This window comes from Metopolophium dirhodum, chromosome 1, assembly GCF_019925205.1.
Source record: "Metopolophium dirhodum isolate CAU chromosome 1, ASM1992520v1, whole genome shotgun sequence".
Classification (NCBI taxonomy): domain Eukaryota; kingdom Metazoa; phylum Arthropoda; class Insecta; order Hemiptera; family Aphididae; genus Metopolophium; species Metopolophium dirhodum.
The window spans coordinates 99,758,948-99,772,855 of record NC_083560.1 but is presented as its reverse complement, the minus strand read 5'-3'; the positions used below and the strand labels follow the sequence as shown (position 1 = coordinate 99,772,855).

At 31.4% G+C, this 13,908-nt stretch overlaps 1 pseudogene; it reads right to left on the bottom strand.

Annotated features, from left to right (window-relative positions):
* Positions 1–3,683: 3,683 nt before the first annotated feature.
* Positions 3,684–12,935, bottom strand: LOC132948351 (uncharacterized; annotated as a pseudogene).
* Positions 12,936–13,908: the final 973 nt, after the last annotated feature.

Sequence of the window (13,908 nt, the reverse complement as noted above, 5' to 3'; positions counted from 1 at the left end):
TGCTCCAAAAGATTTAATTTCATTAATAATACCAGTGAATTACCAGCCGTATTCGCCATCTGAAGGTGTAACTGAACCTGGAGTCGATAGAATTTTAATTTTTTGTTAATTAATTTATTTAAATATTTTATCAGAGTCTTCCAATTGATATGTCGATGGCACTTTTAAAGTAGCACCTCATTTATTTTCGCAAGTATACGTAATATTAAGTAAATACCCCGATGGCGTTCATCCTCTTATTTATGCTCTTTTACCCGATAAAAAAAATCAAACGTATGAACGGCTATTTTAAATACTAATTGAATTAAAACCCGGGTTAAAACCAAAATCAATTGCTTGCGATTTTGAGCAGGCTGCGATCAAAGCAATTAAAAACAATTTCCCTGAAGTTCAAATTCACGGATGTTTATTTCATTTGACAAAAAATTTTAGACTTAAAATGAGTGACCTGGATACATATTGGTACAGTTATAAGAAATCGTCGTCGAATCCCACTTCCCCCCCCTATAATCTGGAACGTTCATGATCGAGTACTTAATAAAGAAGATCGAACAAATAATCATGCAGAAGCGGCAAATCGTCGGCTTAATCTACAAATGGCAGTTGACCACCCGACACTATGGGCATTTATATCATGTTTAAGGAGAATACAAAGTGGCCGAGACACCTTCTTTTGCCAATTAGAAACAGGCAAAAGTCCACCAAAAAAGAAAAAAAAATACATCGACGTCGATAAACGTATTTTAAAATTAGTTAGTGATTATGATAATCATCACTGAGAAATAGTAGTACATTATCGTGTTTAATACCCTCTGGCCACAACAAAGCTCATAGATTTATCAAATAATTTAGCTATAGTACTATTATTTACTTTTTCTAAAACTTCGCAATTAAATAAAAAAGTTTTACCGGGACATCCAATTTCTAAAGTGCCGATTATGACATTGGCCATCTACGTCTGTAGTCTCATCTATACTCACCCACAATTTTTTATTCTCCAAGTAAGTTCTAATAGAATTAATTGTATGATTGTAAGTATTGCCTACATAGTTCTTTCGAATTGTGGATTCGTCTGGAATATGTTGGCCAGTATACTTTGAAAGGAAATTGCGGAAATTTTCATTTTTCAGTTTAAAAAGAGGAATGTTAGCAGATACCATTGCAGTACAAAGATCTGTAGTAAATGCATTATTTTTTGGAACGGTATTAAATAATGTCTGAACAACTGCACTTTTTTTTTTCTAGTGCACGTAAATGTTTATCTCTACTCACATGTTGTCACAGTAAATTTTTTTTCGGCTGCCACTCTGACCTCACAAATCTTACAAAATAGAACGCTTCCATCGGTAGAAAAAATTGATTCCCCATATTGTTGAACTTAGGATCGCAAACGACAAACATCTGAAGGTTTGGTCTTAGGCATTTTCAAAAACTTCGTGGAATAAACAAAACTAAACTAAATACATCTGCGAAAATCACTCGAAAACGTTTTACGACGAGGCTATACGCGATACTAAACGATGAAGTATTGACTCAACTCAACAGTGCAATACAAAATAACAATTTAGATAAATAGCTTATCTTATCTTTACCTTAATGCGGGTAATAATCTGTTGTAACTTGTATGATGTATGTATTTTGTGTTTACACGTGTCAACAATAATTTCGTAATTTCGTAACATAATAAATATTCAGGTATTTTTATTATTTTAGAATGAATGTTGAAAAAATGACTTAAAAACCATAAAAATGCACTAAAAATGTCAAAAAATGCAAAATAAAAGTTACATTTTTTAATTCCTTGATGTATGAAATTAAATTTGTGCTTGGAAAGCAATGTTTTCGGACATTCAGAAAAAAATGTAATTTGCATTTAAATCCGTTGCCTAGTTATTACCGTAAGCGGTGGTGAGAGTGGGAATATGAAATGGTGTGCGATGCCTTGAGGGGTAGGATGAGACAAGGAAATTAATGGAGGAAAGAAGATCTGGGGCATCTATTGATCCATCTAGTAGGCCTTGAATAAAGCGGAAATCAGCATCGACCGTCGAGAAGAAAGCGTAGGAATGTTTATTTTTAAAAGCACGGACGAGTAGTCATGCTGAAGATGCTCGATTTTGAGTAAGAAATAGATATAAGATAAAAACCTATTTTGGACTCTTTCAAGTCTTAGCAGGTCTTTTGCTAGGTAGGGGTGCCAAACTATCATACCATATTCTAGAATAGGGCGAACAAGAGATTGGTAAAGTGTACGCAGACAACGGATAGAACTAAACATTTTAGTATTGCACTTTATAAAACCCAAGACTTTCAGTGCTTTACAGGTGGTAACATTAATATGGTGGCTGAAATCAAGAGATGAGCTGAAATGTATACCTAGGTCTTTAATAGTAAAAACACGCTTGAAATGGGAGCCATTGACATAGTAAGAGTAAAGGGCTGGGTTGTGACGTCTAGAAAATGTCCTAATATGACATTTGGCTAAGTTCAAACTCAGATTAAGGCGTTGATCCCACAGAGCGAATTCATCCAGTTGATGTTGCAGTGCCTGGGAACAAGAGATATCATTACAATTCAAATAAATTTTGATATCACCAGCAAAGAGCAGGAATTTAGCCTTGGTGATCGACTTACTGATTGAATTAATGAATAAGATAAAGAGTAAAGGACTTAGATAGCCTATCACTATAATATTTTTATGAGCATATGAAGTAATTTAGATAAAATTCGTCAAAATCACAATAATTTGCAAATTGTTTTGAGTTAGAAATACATAAAAAATTGAGTAATTTAAACTTAAGTTTTCAAAATATAATACAAGATTCCTAATAAGTTTTCCTATCTATAACAAAAATAAATTTATTTTTAAGTCAAATACACTTTTTACGAGCATTTGAAGTTTCAACATTCGATTTTCACCTGGACGTACAATCGTGTGCGTGCAGGTACGTTTATTGTTGCTGCGATGTTATATACGGGTTTGGACGACCGACAGCGTCGTCCATACAGTAAAATATTTACATATTACTATATTCGGTAATTTATTTTTAAAATTAACAGGGTTGTTGGTTGCAAATCGCTATTATTATTATTTTCCATTTTCCATTTTCTACTGCGATCTGCGACTGTAAAAAAGTAAGATGCGTGACATCTAAATGTAAAGTCATGACTTTCACAAAATCTCATATACTCTTCTAATTTTTTCTTAACGTCTGCGGGACACTGCAATGTTATAATATGTCGTCGGCAGGCAATGTATCTGCACAATGGCGGAAAACAGAAAAACGCGTACGCGGCGTATAACAACGTAGGTGAACACCACGGGATAATAACACGCACTCGTAATACCCAAATTGATATACAGGGTGCGGCATAAGTCGGTTCCCCAATCAACACAACAAATTAAATATGTATATTGTATATAGATTTATTAGATATTATAGATTTTATTTATATTAAATAATTACAAAAAATCACTGGTCATGCTTGAACTGATAACCATCTTTTTCGATGCAACTGCGGCAACGAGAGCCCACAGAACGGCATGTGCGTTGCAGGTTTTCGACCTGTGTCGGGAGTTCGTCAAATTCTTCCTCGATGATTTTTTTTAAGTCTGGGAGCGTGAGCGGATTCCTGGCAGACGCGATCCTTCAGTAGGCCCCAGAGAAAGAAATCACAGGGTGTTAGGTCATAGGATCGTGCTGGCCAATTTTTCCACGCCGAATCCAATCACCGAAACACGCATCTAGAAACTGACGCACAATGAGCGCGTAGTGCGGTGGGGCGCCGTCTTGCATGAAATGGACAATGCTTGCCAGTGCAGGGTCTTCATCCATCTGCCCACGTAGGTTCTCCAGCATCTCTAGGTACGTTTTCTCAGTGACAGTGACAGTCAAAAAAGTACGACCCGACTAACCCTGTGGTGTGAATTCCGGCCCAAACACACACGCCCGGTAAGTTCAGTTGTTTCTCAATGCAAATGTTTGGGTTGTCCGTACTCCAATAAACACAATTGTGTCGATTGGTTGTACCGTTTAATTTAAAAGTCGCCTCATCTGTCCACAAAATCTTATGATAGAGCTGCGGGTCTTCTTTTAAGCAGCCAAGGTACCACTCGCAAATTTCTCTACAAAATGTATTTGACGAAGGCGAAATATGTCGTCGCGATCGTCGGCAGGTAATGTATTTGCACGACAGCGGATGTCGGAACAGACAACGCGCACTTGTAGGGATGGCAAAAATCGCAGTTATCACGATGTATCGAATTATCGATGTTTTTATAACGTCCTATCAATTTCGATGTATCGAACCGATTACAACGACAATACATCGATACATCGTTAAAATAACACCGATGTATCGAAAAATTAAAAGATTTTTCAGACTATAAATTGTAGATACACTGTACACCAGAATTTTGTAAGGTAGACTGTAAAATAAAAACTAATGACACAGATACAATTTATAAATATACAAAACAGTTTTTGGTTTATTATATCTAACTTGTCAATTTTAAATCGAATATGAAAAAGATCCATGATTAGGTTAGGTACTTGGTTAATTATTTTTTTAGATTCTGAGCGAAGCGATGTTGATTTTACAATGATGTGTGTTTTTTTTTATTTTATTTTTATTTTTGTGTCTGTCATCATCAATGTTTATATTAGCATTTTCTATACACCATAAAATTTACAAAATATTTTGACTCTTTTTGAGCTGTTTACGGACTGTCAGTTTTCAATTTTTTTAGTTTTTTTTTTCTATAAATATCAATAAATTTTTATTTGTTGGGTAAAAAAGCGTGAAAATTTAATATAATGCTCCTGATATATCGTTTTAATAGCAGTTGAAAAATATTAAAAATACATAGGCACATTTTTTTTTATAAGCATTTAAAGTTCAAATGTTGACAACATTTATCAAATTTATAATGTATTAATTATTTTGTGGTTAAAAATGTATAAAATGTTTAACTTTTATGACTAAGGATTGAAAATTTAAAACAAGGTTCCACGTTAATAGGTTATATATAAATTACTTTATTCACAATAATATCATCAAATATACTTGGTAATATCATAGGCTGACTGACCGTTTTCGCTCAGAATCGTTTTTCTTATTCAATGATATTATATCATTGAATTCAAATTTAACACCATCCATTACAGTGACCCACTTGTAACCTACTGTACAGCAGAGCGACATCCACTTATCCACCTTTTTAATCATGAATTACACATTCACACCTGGGTATTTTACTGTGCAACTCTAGTTTTTATTAAACATTTAGATTGAAATCTTCTATTTCTGCATTAGATTCCTTCTTAGTTCTTCTTTCCCACTAGCTGTAATGGTTTACGAAATAACACATTTGTGATTAAATTAAAAAATATTTATTTGTTTATTTTTACTTAATATATATATCATAGTTAAACAAAAATAAAAATAATTAATAAGGTATATAATATGTTTACTTACTCAGTTAATTAAAAATTTAACTAACTGGTTAAGTTGAAAAAAATTAATTTGCTTACTACATTTAACTTTTTTTAATAAGTCCATATTTAAAAATAATAGTACAATTTTTTTATCTAAATGGGTTGTGCAACATTACTTGACTTTAATATTCGTATTTTTTGCTGTAACCAAATAGGAAAAAAGTATTCTTCTCTATATAGTGGCCTAGATATATTTATAGTAGTGTCGGTCAAGTATCCAAATTCCAATGTATATTTTGTTTTAACTATCTGAAATTAGCGTAACAATAATTAAACATAATCGAATTTCACTTTATTTAAACATAATAAAAGATAACAGTTACATAATTTAAAAGTATCAAAATATAATAACACATTAACAAAACAATTTTGATAAAAGTTATGAAAACCAAATGTCTTCGGTCAAGGAACTTAAAAAAATTAATTTTGAAAGGCGTTTACCTAGTACTCTGTTTCGTGATTTGCTGATTGTTGCGCCAGCTTTTGAAAATAGACGTTCAGAAGGAATGGAAGTTGCTATAATGGATAACTTTTCCATAGTAATAATGTATAAGTTTGGGTACATGAACTTGAGAACTTCCCAAACTTAGTCATAGACCATGGCGCATTTAATCAATATAATCAAGGATCTAAAAATATTAATCTCTTGACTTATTGGTTGAGTTCTTCTTTGAATTTGGCTAGTTGCAATTGCTGATCCTCCCATAAATCAAAATTATTTTTTTTACCATCATTTGAATTGTTCAGTTTCATTTGAAGTAGATGCTTGATCATCAAGGTTATTTACCAATGGTTGTGAGTGTAGCATATTTTTAATACGATCTATGGCAGCATGACAGTTTAGCGGATTCTTAAAATGCACGTTCTTAAATCTAATACAATAAAATTAGTTATATGAAGAAGATTTATATACAAATAAGATTGTTTAGTAATGATGAATCAAAATTAACTAACCTGGGGTCAAGAAGTGTAGGGCAGTGGCGTATTTAGGGAGGGGCCCATAGGGGCCCGCCCCCCCCCTTGGCCCGTGTAGTACATATTATAATAGTATAACACAATACTACTCAGTAATCGACACTCGTATTATACTTTAATACTTTATAATGTATGATTAAATAATGATTTGATATGAAAACCAAAATAAAAATAGTAAATTGTTAATTCGCATTATTTTGCGATACCCAGTAAAATATAAATAGCAAAAGATAAAATCGATAATGGATTATCGTATCTAGATTCTAGACTAGACTGTTTCTCTGGAACCGTTCGATACCACACACGCGTTGCTCAGTTTCAGTTGCTGTTTAATTGCCGATAAAACACAATATAGTGTGATCTTAGTCTAATCGTGTAGTTGTGAATAACGTATTCTTTTACTTGTCAATGCATTGTTTATAAGTTATAACTTGACTATCTACTTGTGTATATATTTTAATATTTGTATAAATTGACAACCGAATTTAAAAATAATATGCAACAAAATAAAAGAACATCGAAGATAACTAATTTTTTTAACTCAACACAAAAAAAAATTAAAACAGAATCTAACGACGTCGTGGATGACGGACAACAGCAGTCACAGTCTGACTCACAGAGACTAATTTCAACGGAAATCAAGAAGGTATTATATTATAAAATAAATAAGCAAGGCTGTAGGTATATACGCTATACGTAATCTCGCAATAATACTATTGAGTAGTATTTGAGTAATATGACGTTTAGTTTTTCAAATATTAAAAATCTTAATGTCTCAGAGCTTGCGCTAAAGAAATATTAGAGCTGCACATACTTTTTGTTTTACAGAAGTAAAAAAATTTGATCATTATCATATTATAATCATAATATTAATTATGGAATAGCATGGACATAGCAGTTTTAACAAAAATAAAATAATACAAATTATTGTTTTTATTTTAAAAAGTTTATAATAATAATATGACACCACACATGTATAGAATTATAATAATTATTAAAACACAGTTTTCATCAAATATAAATTTTAAAACTTATAGAAAACCTTGTATTAAATTTTCAATTCTTAGCTATGAATACTAAAAATGTAGGTTTAATTAGTATTGTAATGTAATACGCTTTTGTTTTTATTATTTTAGAAATCAGGACATTTGTATGATATTGCCAAATGTGTGGTCAAACACACTTTACAGTCTTCTGAAATATTTAATTGTTTGAAATTGACTTGGATACCCGACCCAAAGTATGATTTTCCTATACGTGCAGAAGGCAAACATAATAGAAAATTTCAGTATAAGTATTTAGAAATATTTCCATGGTTAGCTTATAGTGAGATTAATAAAGGAGCCTATTGCAAATGGTGTGTTGTATTTGCTTTTTCAGGCGGTGAATCAGGCAACCAGGTATATACACAGAAAAAAAAACTATTTCCCTTGATTATTTATAAATATAATAATTTTATAATTATTTCTTTAAGTCGTTAAAGAATCTAGTAAGAGAGCCGATGACCAAGTATAAGAATTCAATGGCTGATTTAAATGAACATTCTAAAACCAATTATCATATGATCTCTAGTCAAAGGGCAAAAGACTTCTTAAAAAACTATGAAAATGGAGACCAAACAGCGGTAAACGTACTTCTCAGCAATCAACAAAGAGAAATAATTGAACACAATTGTAAGAGACCTTACACCTATAATTAAAACTATACTTTTTTGCGCACGTAATAACTTGCCATTACGTGGTCATCGAGAGTCCGGTTCACTTAAATTTGATAATGTACGTGAAGATTGTTTATCGGGTAATCAAGGAATTTTCCGAGCTTTATTGTCTTTTCGCATGGAATCTGGTGACAGAGACCTTAAGTCTCATTTTGATATTTCTGCTAAAATTGTACAATGATAAGCTCTACTATTCAAAATGAAATTATCGAATCAATGGGTTCTGTAATTAAACAAAAAATTGTTGATAGAGTAAAACTTTCCAAGTATTTTTCGATTTTGTGTGATGAAACAACCGATATCAGTACAAATGAACAAATGACAATATGTGTACGTTATGTTGACTTCAAAAATTGTGTCATAAGAGAAGATTTTTTATGTTTTGTAAAAATGGTTTCAACTACTGGGTCAGAAATAACAAAAACATTGAAGCATGAAATAGAAAAAGTTGATTTAAGTTTTGATAACTTAAGAGGACAGGGTTACGATGGGGGATCAAACATGTCTGGCAAGTATAATGGTGTTCAAGCACTAATTTTAAATTAATATCCTTAGGTTTTTTATACTCATTGCTTCAGTCACTCCCTTAATCTATGTTTATCAAAAGCATGTGAAGTATCAGCTATAAAAAATATGAATGGTATAATTGGAACTATCTGTACATTTTTTTCTTCGTCTTCCAAACGAACCGAGAAGTTCAAATATATTATTGAAACGACCTTAGATGTTAACACTGTTAAAAAGAAAAAGCTAAAACAAGTGTGCCAAACTCGATGGGTAGAGCGATACGATGCTATATTAACTTTTAAAAAACTATATATTTACATTGTTTCAACGCTAGAAGATCTTGAGCATGATACCAATACAGAAACATCAACGAAAGCCACGTTGTATGGAAGTGCCATAACAAAACCGGATTTTATTATTGCTTTAGAAGTGTCTGCTAAATGTTTTTCTTATACTTTTAATTTGAGTAAACTTTTACAAGGTAAGCAACAAGACGTATGCAATGCTTTGGCTAACGTAGCACAAGTAAAAAATGCCTTACAAAGTATTCGAAATGATGTCGATAACTTTTCAAAGAAATAATGGAAACTGTTTTAAAATTAGCTTCTATTGTAAATATTGACATTAAAATGCCTCGTATCTGTAATAGACAGAAGAAACGTGTTAGTTCTAATAGTCCTGAAGAATATTTTAAAGTATCTATATATATACCATTTCTCGATAGTTTAATATCCCAATTACATTCAAGATTTGATGAAAGGTTAAAACAAGTATTGCTACTTCAAGGCTTAATTCCATGTAACTTGCATATATATATAATGATGATTTAATTTTATCAGCTGCATATACATATGAAAATGATCTTCCTCACGCAATATCCAGTTTAAGTGCTGAATTACACATGTGGAGAAATCAATGGAAGGACACAGTAAACGTACCACAAACTGCAATTGAAGCACTGCGAAGATCTTTTTCCGAACATTAAAACACTTTTACAGTTGTTCTCCACACTACCGGTTACTTCTGCCACTCCGGAACGCACGTTTTCTACTCTTAAAAGAATAAAAACTTACCTGAGATCAACAATATCGCAAGAAAGACTAAATGGCTTGGCTTTAACAAACATTAATAAGGAAGAAAATGTAACTGTGGAGGAAATAGCACAAGATTTCATAAAAATCTTCGCCAGGAGAATGCAACTACAAGACTGGTCAAAATAATAGACATTACTTAAATTGTACATGCTTTAATATAAGTACTTTAATTGTCTTAATCTTAATTAAATATAAAATATAATATACTAAAACGTATGATTTTGGTGTTATATCTGGTGGGCCCCTCCCTTGAGAGATTTCTGGCTACGCCACTGCCAGCGGGAAATCATTGAATTTTCAATGTCTTTGAACCGTCTATGTATTTCACTTAAAATATTTTTTTGTAAATCACTAAATCAATGCAAGTATTTGATTCAACAATAATACTTTCTGTAGCACTTTTCACACAATTTAATAAAGATATGCTTGTGCTAATTACTGCTGTTGTATATGCATGCACCCGTATGTATGTATGCATGCTTATCACGTCTTATCAGTGTCATTAGTGTTATTACGTCTTATTGCAATTTATGTGAATTATATTATTTATATAAATATATTTTTTGAAAATTATTTTATAATAATACAAGTCAATATAACAAAGATGAAACCAAAAGTTATAAAAAATAAATGCTACATAAAACATGGTGACAAGTATTTATGTAAATATTGTAACAAACCATACAAGGAAAATGTCACCAGAATGGCAATACATATAAAAAAAGAATGTACAAAAGTACCAAAGTATACATTAGACAACTTTTCTTCAACGAATATTTCAACCACTTCGACATGCAAACTGACACCAACTGAAGTTGAAACCAAAAACCCTAAAGAGCCTAGTCAAAAAAGTGTATTAAACTTTGTTGATACCATGAGCACTGAAGAAAAGGTAAAATAGTTAATTAATTTTATTTGTGTCTATAAAAAATCATAATATATATTTTTAATATAAGTATAGGTTAAAGTACTTCAAATTTGTTATTTTGATGATAGGAATTATATTATTAATTTAAAATCAACTAATTAAATTAATTTCTGCGAATACAGTGTATTTCTTATATGAATATGGCAATATTTAATTTATAAATTTTGAAGTATGAACATTTTTTATAAATTTGAAATTACTTTATTTTAGTCACGTATGGACGAGTTAATGGCAAGAGCTATATTTTTATCTACTACACCATTTTCAATTGTAGAAAACACTCATTGGCTTAACTTGTTTAAGGCTCTAAGGCCAAGTTACACACCACCTTCACGTTATGTGTTATCCAAAAGACTTTTGAATAATGAGTATGAAAGAATTAGTTTTGATGTCAACAATCAAATTAAAAACAGTAAGGTTTATGGCATTCAAATTGATGGTTGGAGTAATATAAGGTTAGCATCAAAAAACTGCATAATGGTAAAACACTAAAACTATGGAAGTGTCAAAATCAGTAAAAAGTGTACAAACAAACCAAGAATCATTAACCATTAACAATGATGATGAAGAGCCTTCCTGTAGTTATCAGGTTTGTAGCTCTAGCAGTGAAAATGAGGAAGAAGATTACAATACTGATGACATAGTAGAGTCTGAAGGTGATCAGTTTGGAGAAACAGATTCAAGTGACGATGACTTTTTTAATTCCATTCAACATACACTTGCTTAGTTGAATATTATTATATTAATATGTTCTGAATTTTGATTCAATTTTTAACTATTATTATGTATTGCTGTATTATTCAGTATTCTGCAAACAGTTTTGTTATGAGTTTAAGTTTTATTGTTTTATAAAAGATATTTTATTTGTTTTGTCGTTTTATGTTTATTATAAACTATACATTTTTTGGTTTTATTTCGATAAATGTTATTTTATCAAAAAAAAATATAGAACATAGTTATGTAAGTTATGTTTAATGTTTAATATAAGTTTCATGATTTATTTTACTTACTTTTTTCTGTTCTAAATGAAATAAGTAATAGTTTTTTTTTCCAAAGACTCAAAAATCCATTTAAAATTTTAGATATAGAGTATAGACCAATATTCATTACTCAGTTGTCATATAGGAATAGGTTTGATAGACTGGTAGGTAAAAAAGGAAAATAAATATTCTTCCAACATTTGAACAGTTCATAAAAACTTGAAGAAGGTAAGACATTTAGTATTTAAGCATTATTTGAAAATTGAAAAAAATTACACCTAAAATTTTTGTTTTTCAAAAGTACTAGGTAGTATTAGAAAATCAAATTTGACATAAAACGTTACATCATGTTATATTTTACCAATATCCACTTACTTGCAGACAAAACGTTGTCCTTCCCTTTTAGTAAATGACGTAGGAAGATGTTTGTAATTAATCATTTTAATTACCTAGTATGTTATACAATTAATAATATATGCAAGAAAGAAACTTAAAAGTTGAAAACTATTATTGCAAGTTTTTGTTATATTTTGTTGATAACAGATATATAACTATGTGATAACTATTAGCGCGGGAAAACAAGTCGATTTGAACCGACCAATGAGAATTATGCTGGTGCCGAAATCATGTACGTTTTGTTAATATGCCGCCCGGCGGACGGCAGTCGTGTAAGGTCGAAAGAGTGAGTAACACCCGCGTTACTGGTCAGACCATCTTTTATAGTTTATTACAGAACCTCATATAGTTTTAATCAGAACCTCTATCAGTGTCAGTATTTATAAAGATTCATTACATTAATTATATATACATTAATTCTTTTGTGTTTAATTGAAATATTTAGTATTAATATCAACTTATAAAAGCATTATATAGGTACATAGTTACAACAAGTGTCTAATTTAATAAATCGGTAATCTTAGTATACGTAATCTACGTGTTACTTATTTAACACCAATACCTACGGTTTAACGTCATTCGACGGTGGATCACACTTAACTGTATATTTTTCACCAGACATTTTTGTAGTTAAATTTTCTAGTGGATGTAAAAGTGCACAAATTCCTTTTAGACATTTAATTTACGACCGGTTAACGTGTCTGGTGCATTTGGATTTGTTAATACAATTCCATAATTAATGGATGAAAGTTTTAAAAATCGCGAAAAATAACACTCGGACGTAACGGCACAACCACGGCGAGTAATACGCTCACTCGAAGTTCGACGCACGCTTAACATTTCCCGTGAAGAAAATTAACGAGGAAAGTGCGCACATTTTTTTACGAGTACGAATGTACGATGTATATGAACCCACTCGTCAGTAGGGTTGCCAGAAACCTTCGTAGCAACATCGCTAGTGTGACCAGACGTCCCCCATTAGGGGGGATTGTCCCGTTTTTCAGAGGTGCGTCCCGCATATCTAAATATCCCACTTTTGTCCCGCATTTATGAAAATTGATGTATAGACTGTATAGTATAAAAAAAATACAGACAGTGTACATAATAAAATATTTTATCATGATTCTACACTAACACTCTACAGGACGTTGTATCTTGTATCAGACTTGCAATCATGAATTGATAATAATATTATATTCTTGTGTCACTGATTAGAATTATTATTTACTATAAATTTGGCGGCACTGCTTTGCGGCACAGAATAATATTATATTAAATGTCATTCTATAATCAATGAGCAGGGTGTTATCATGGATAATTCCCATTCCGGAATTCCGATGACCGGCATTCGTATTTCGTATAATAATTTATTAATAAATAATAATCCTTAACGTGAAGTACTAAAAGTAAAGTGACCGTGTAAATTCATAAATCATATTTAACCAAAATGGGCAAACCTAAACGTTTGTGTCGATTCACGCCTGAACTTCGAAATAAATACAGTTTCCTAAAAGAAATCAATGGATCTGATTCCGAACTACTATGTGGAAAATGTAAACGGACTTTCAATATTTCACACGGAGGTGGATATGATATTGAACGACATATTCAATCAATTAAACATAAATCAGCAGATTTAGCCGTTTCATCAAGTAAGCCATTAACGACATATTATAAAAGTAGCGCACCAAGTTCAAGAGATTTGGAAATAGCAGCTGCAGAAGGTGCTTGGGCATACCATACAGTTTCTGAAAATCAGAGCTTTCGTTCGCATGACTGCTTTTCTAAACTCACACAGACTTGTTTTGAACCT